The sequence below is a fragment of the Microtus ochrogaster genome, unplaced genomic scaffold, assembly GCF_000317375.1.
Source record: "Microtus ochrogaster isolate Prairie Vole_2 unplaced genomic scaffold, MicOch1.0 UNK10, whole genome shotgun sequence".
NCBI lineage: Eukaryota > Metazoa > Chordata > Mammalia > Rodentia > Cricetidae > Microtus > Microtus ochrogaster.
In genome coordinates this window covers 8,732,699-8,739,548 of record NW_004949108.1, presented here as the reverse complement: position 1 = coordinate 8,739,548, position 6,850 = coordinate 8,732,699, and the positions used below count along the sequence as shown (strand labels likewise).

The 6,850-nt window shown below is 49.8% G+C and overlaps 1 protein-coding gene across 1 annotated transcript in view; it reads left to right on the top strand.

Annotated features, from left to right (window-relative positions):
* The first annotated feature begins 40 nt into the window (after nucleotides 1-40).
* Nucleotides 41-6,850, top strand: part of Fam49a (family with sequence similarity 49 member A) — a 117,865-nt gene continuing 111,055 nt past the window's right edge. Inside the window, exon 1 of the mRNA XM_005366544.3 lies at nucleotides 41-132. The gene's annotated coding sequence lies outside the window, so the exon portion shown is untranslated. The remainder of the gene's footprint in view (nucleotides 133-6,850) is intronic.

Below are 6,850 nucleotides of genomic sequence, written 5' to 3'. Positions count from 1 at the left end.
CGGGGCTGGAAGCAGACTCTCGGGCTGCGGCTGCCGCGGGAGAGCCTTCCACAGCTGCGGAGCGAGCGGCCGAGCGCGAGCAAGGCGGCGGCGGCGGTGGGAACAGCGGCGGCAGCGGAGGCGGCGACTCCGGTGAGCGTGGGGCGGACGCGGCTGGGGCGCGGCAGGGAGCGCGAGTGGGGACCCGCCGGGGAAAGGCACTGTGGGGGCGCAGGGGCCTCCCGGGCTCGGGGCATGGTGGAGCGGGGCGACCATGGCCCTCCTCTCCTAGCTCGGAATGCCCTACAGCCCTGGGCAACGGGGGCAGGCAGCTCAGACTCAGTCTTGAACCCTTTATCTTGATTCCCGAGCCAAAGGTCTGTGGGTCCGTCTGTTGCTCGCGATCGCCTCGCCGGAACTCTCCCGATTTTATTCCTTTTCCTGACGACTCCCTTCACCCCCCAACCACTCCCACCCCCAAGAACCTTCATCCCCCAGAGCTATTCTTCAGGAGATCCCAATCTTACCCCCTTGGTGTTCCCTTGCGAGGGCCCCTGCTCCCCATCTTTTTGCAGACCCAAGGCGTGGATGAAGCCCGCCCCGGGCCCATGCACACCTGGCCCCTTCAGCTGCCACCTGCCACACAAGTGCTTAGCCAGCACACAAACTGCTGTGCCCAGGACCTCGCCTCCGCTGCATTCACTCCTCCACACACCAGAACTCCTACCTTGAGTCCAACAGGAGGAGACTTTCCAAGCTGGAGCTTTGGGAACAATTTGACCCACTTCCCAAGGCGCTGGTCTCAGGCCAGCCGTGCTTTTTGGTAGACACACCTATCTTGTTTGCCAGCTGAGGGACTGACAGGAACACCTCCTGTCAAAATGTACCAGCCCATCCTGAGCCCTTCTCTAAGCTGCTAAACTTTCTGGCCTCTGGCCTCAGAGACAAGATCCAGGGCCTTTGCCATTTAAATCTGCTAACGCTCCAACGCCCATCCTTGTAAAGATCCCAGAATTCTGTCAGCCATCCTTGGAAAGGAAGGGTCCAGTGTTGTTTGGGCCACCATTCTGGGTTCTGGGCAGATTTCTCCTCTGTGGATGATTCCCTGCCTGCTCCATAGAGAACCCCAGTTACAGGCACAGGCTCCCACAAGCTCAGTGGTTTCCCTATTAGAAACTTTCCCTATGGGCAGCAGGCACCACCTCCTCTGGATTGGCCCAGGCCATCTGTACAGTGTTGAGTCCCTGGGGCATGGAAAGCTGGGCTGGGACCATGCAGGGCTAGGACCCATGCTGGGCAGCAAGAGGAGGGTGTAGCCTGGCCAGGCCTCTACTTGAGAAGACCAGCCTGTTTGGGTTGTTCGCAGTTGGACTGAATTTCACGTAGCTCCTAGAGGGTTTGAGGGTTTCTTGTCAAGAGAGGAGGCAGAACAGGGGCTGTTTTCCCTGCCTGTTTCTGACTGTCTTGTGTTGCTATGGTGACACTTTTGCCTCTTCCTCCCCCTGACTCTTCTGGGAGCTGGTTTTTATTGGTCTGTTGTCCTGTCTTTTATGGCTCTAATTTCTTCTTTCTACTTGCTCTGAAATAAACAGTCATAAACATGGGCACTGGGCCCAGGCTGGGGGCTGGCAGAACTTTACCTCCTGCAGGCCCCAAGCTCCTGTAAGGAGAGAAGACCGAATGGGGAAGGGTGGGACGGAACTACCATGCTCCTTCTGGCTCTCAGCTCTGGCGAGGAGACAGTAGCATCCCAGGTCGGATGTATAGTTGGTAGCACACTCCTGGGGATGCCAAACACTTGTAGTAGCTCACTGGGGGTATCGTTCATGTTCAGGATAGTGTTCTGCACCCCCACCTTGCAGATGTAGCAACTAAGCCCAGAGCAAGTTGTTTTCCATGGGCTCCTTGTGCTGGGAGCACACAGTCAGCCCTCAGGGCTGATGAATGAAGAGATGTCATGGAGCTGACATATGGGTCTCCTACCTCCCTTTCTGTTGTACCCCCTGCTCTGTCTCCTGGAGGACTTCTGTGTATCGGGAAGTTAATTAGAAAGGGTTCCAGTCCCTTAACCCTGCTTGAGCCACTGCACCCCCTGGGGACACAAGCTGCCTTCCATGCTCTTTGTGCATCCTGAACCCTAAGTGCTGGAGACCCAAGTTGACAGCAGAGTGAAGCCACTTGTGACTTCCTGTTTTTACTCAGCATTGAGAAGAATTCAATTTGCTTGTGTTCCCAGAGCCTAGATGCAACCGGATGAGCCAAGGACACAGAGCCAGCCCCGAGTGAGGAGTTCCCAGAGAGCTAACCCACCGGGGGCCAGAGTATCATCCACTGTCTCCTGTCAGTGACACTCCTGGTTCCTTTTCTCTTCCTTGCATTTTCTCTGTCTCCCCTTTTCTATTGCAATGCTCTGGGCTTGTTGTGTTAGGGCAGCATGGGAAGACAAGGGCATGAATGGCCTGCCTCGCTGCAGTCGGCCGTTGAGCCAGAGTAAGTCCGTTCACTCACACGGACCCCATTCTGTCTTTAAAGTGGACTTGACAGCCTCTTTATCTTCCCTGCTTGATATTGCTTCTTCTTTCATGATGGCATGGATTAGCCTATCAGGTACGTTTTGATTGGTTGGAAGGCCTTTACTTCCCTAGTTTATGTCGGGAGATCTCAGATGAAAGAGATGCCTTGAGCCACTATTGGCAGGTTGAAAAATTTAGGATTTTAAGTCATAATCTCTCAAGGCTAGTGGCATTTTCCCAAGTTATGTTGTGGCGTGTTCATGGACTGCACGTCGTTATTTCTCCACCTTATGTTTATATACCAAATACAGTGCGGCTCTCTTGGAGCCACTACTCCCATTTGTAAACGACGTGGTCAGTAGAAGAGGGAGACCTCGGGATAGAGTCTTGTCAAGCAGTAGGAGGAACGATTTGACAAAGGGGACAGGTGATGTGGGATCTAGAGATTGCTCTTGGTCAGGTAATTCCTTTAGGGTTGACTCAGGCAGTTTGGGCTTTGTGGCTGAAGAGCAGCTACTGTTGTCTTGGGAAGCCCTCACTTAGCCTTCACAGAATGGGATAGTTCTGGTGAGCACACATCTGGGAGCCTGCCCTGCATACCTCCGGGACTTTTGTCTCGTTCATAGTCACCTCTGGTTCCTACTTCATCTTAGTTAAAAAAAAAAAATATCCTGGCTGTGGTGTCACAAGAATTCCAAGATTAGGTCTTAGGGTGGTCGGAAATAGGGAGGATGTTGGCAGTCAGACGTGAGTTGACGCTCCGTTCTGGGATGCTCTGGCTGTGGAATCCTGCAAGCCTACCTGACCTCACTGAGCCGCCATTCCTGTGACAGTTAAACTCCAATACTTACATTTGCCTTCTTTGGGATTCAGTGGTCTTATGTGTTTACAGGGCCTGGCGTGGTGCCAATCTAACAATAAACTAGCTGTTATGTAGTTGTATTGATTAGAAAGGAGTTCTCTCATTACTGGGCCTCTGGGACCTCTGAAAATCCCAGGAGGTGGATGTCTGGATGGGTTCAGACCCTTGGACATCTATCTATTCATTATCTAGGAAAGTTAACGATTGCCCACCCTCAGACTCCTGGCATTGCCAGTTAATCGAGTTGTATGTCCCCAGATAAGCCATGTCCTCCACCACCAGGGCCAGTGCCAGTCTCTAACAGTTTTTGAAAGGCAAACAAACTTCCAGAGTTGCAGGAATGCGTTTTTATCAATGAGAATCCTTTAAAATAAATATTTGCAAAAAAAAAAAAAATCCTGGACCTATCTAGCTGCCCCCTTATTTGTTTTTTAAAGGGAGAATATGTTTATGTACTTGCTTGTCTCTATTCTACAGTTAAAGAAACGGGGGCAGGGAGGCAGAATCGCTTGCATGGTGTTGTCAGCTAGTAAGAGGCAGGGCCAGAATTTAAAACTAAGTTCCGCTTACTCTTGGTGCCATGGCATACAATTTTGTCATTTTCTTGGCTGGCATGTCAGTGACCTAAAATAAGTGTGTTTGAAGACTACAAGTGGATTTTAGTGCGGGTGGAACTCGTCTGTGCCCTAACTCAGACTCATAGTAAATATTTGGAGAGTTTATTAGGGTTTCGTTCTCAGTGCAGCATTAACGAGGCTTTCTGCTGCTGGCTGCGGGTTGCTTTCTACACGTGGTGAATAGAAGAGGAGGTTGACATGTCTTAGTTAAAAAAGAAAGGTTGATGCAATTCAAAGTAGTGTTGTTCGCGCAAGAATGGATCGTCAGTTTGTTATTAAAATAGCCCAAATCATTGGGCAGGCCAGGATTTTGTCACCAGATATATGAATGGAAAACCTTACAAGTGTTTCCCTGGAATGTAGATCTAGGGACAGATTATCCAACAGAGTTCGAGTAGTTGATGGCAGTCCTGAGGACAGGGAGCTTTTCAAAGGCGAAGGTGATGTGGATGTCATCTGCCGGTACAGCTCACGTCTAGGAAGATAAGAGTGAGAAGTAGTTTGAGAATTGCTCCTTAGCCTTCCCTAGGTGAGACAGAAGCCAGCATTTCCTTAGGACCCCTGCTGCCCCAGCTGCCCAAGTGCTGAAGGCAGGGACCACATCTCCCAGCAGTCTGCTTACCAGGTCCAGCTGAGCACTGTAGACAGATGCGTTTCTATTTGCAATTATCTCGGGGCCTGAGCCTGGTGTCTGCTTCTTTAATGACTTCACTTTCTAATAAAAATTCTGTATGGCATAGATAATTAGATTTTTAAAATGAAACTGGGAAATAGAGTGCCCCAAAGAGTTTAATTGCAGTTTTATGATGGATCAAGCATAAAAACGGGACCATTCATTCCTATAACAAATGCATACCATATGGGTCCTTGCCCTTTGCTTGCACAGGGTTGAGAGCACACAGATCAGTATGGTATCATCCCTGCCCTCATGTAGCCCTCTCTCCAAAGGCAAAAGCCCCTGCGTAAGCATGGCCAGAGTCAAAAAACAGTTATCTAGAGGAAGAGGGGAAATGACGCAACAGAGCCCATTCTCCTCTGCCAGTTAGGTGCCATCTGAGGGCATACCCGTTCTCTCTTGAATGCTGAAACACAAAAGCATGTGCCCAGGAATAACAGTTGGGTTCAGCAGTCAGCATCCAGTCTAACGTCCAGGATAAGGGAGGAGCAAGCCCCTGGGCTTCTATAAAACAGGAAGGATTTGATGGCTTGAAAGGACTTTTCCACATCTAGTCTGATGGTCTTCAAAACCCTTGTTTGTTTTGCCCGGTGACCAGTGAGGAAGGGAGACCCAGAAGCCTTAGTGAGCCAGCTTTCTTGAGAGAGATCTGGAACTGGAGAGAGTCAAGAGTACTCCCAGGGAGTGCTCTCACACCAAGGAAACCTGCTCATTCTAAGGAAGGGAGCCATTTCTAATGGAGCACCGCCCATACCAAGCGATTGAAAGTCAAAGCTGATGAGAGCAGAATATCAAGGGTGGTCACTGGAGCGGAGCCGAGCTAATACCATATCCCGTAGCTTCCATCATGATGAGTGGAGGAGGGAGTGGGTCTCACGGATGCCTTACCCCCTAGAGTTGTTTTCTATTATAGTTAATACCCTTAAAAACCTTTGGCAGGGAAGCTCGATGAGTCTCACCTTTTTAACTAAATTAGAAGGCACATGAGGAGCAATGGTCAATATACTTACCCCAGGGCCTTCAACTTTTTTTTTAAGGTCATTGGCAACTAGGTCTTGGTCCATGTAGGAGCAGTGATACAGCTGATTCCTAGCCAGCCAAAGGGGAGAGGCGGGTGACAGGGGCATCAATAGAGAGTCAGGAAATAACAAGAATCTTATGTCTGCACCTCTATTCATTCACGTGCAACCTGGACTTTGACAAGTTGCGCCCCCTCCCCCAGTCTTCTGTTGCCTTTGGTACTATGTGGGTAGCAGCGTTTACGGAGCAATGGAAGATCTTGTTAGCAAGATAATAACCGTCTGTGCAAAGTTCTGAGGAACATACACAGCAGATATTAGCTCTGCCTCGTGGCTGGGGAAGCTGACATCCAGAGGTATCCATGGGAACTTCCGGAATGTTGCCTCACTAGGAAGATGACTTAATTCAGAGCCATTTTCTTACCCTCACCCACATGGTAAATAAGGACCGCATATGTGTGAGGAATGTGGTACTTGTAAGGAAGTGTCATGATAAAATACTTACCTCACAAAAGTAACAATTCCATGCTAGCCAGAAATGTAGCCGTACTTTAAAACTGCAGTACATCTAATCAAGTTTATGTTTTAAGTATTTCCCTGGGACTGACTGGTATCTTTCAGGGTATCCCTTGCTTAGCCTGCCTTGTCAAATAATGTGATCTGATAGCAACGAGCTGAGCCTGAACTCAGCCTTGCTGAGTGGCAGGGGCACCTCCCCTCTGGGGCAGGTGCTGTGAAATGGAGTTCTTCATCCTCTTCCCTGGGACAGCTGGCAACCCTGGGAATACAACAGAACCATGTTCTCAGCTTACAGAATGACAGGGTCAGATGTGCATGAATACCTCTGGTGTCTTTCTTTATTCTGGTTTGAGGGGGGTATGGATGGATGATGGATGAATGGATGGATGATGGATAGATGGATGGGTAGGAGATATTAGAATTGGGGAGATGCAGAGGAGAAAGAAAGTAGTGAGAGCTGAAAGAGGAGATGGGGGAGAGAGAGGGAGAGGTGGCAGGACACTCAACAGCTCTGAAATCCAGAGTCATGCCCTGTGCATGTACCTGGGAGTCTTTGAGCTGCTGCTGCTGCTGCTGCTGCTGCTGCTTCTTCTTCTTCTTCTTCTTCTTCTTCTTCTTCTTCTTCTTCTTCTTCTTCTTCTTCTTCTTCTTCTTCTTCTTCTTCT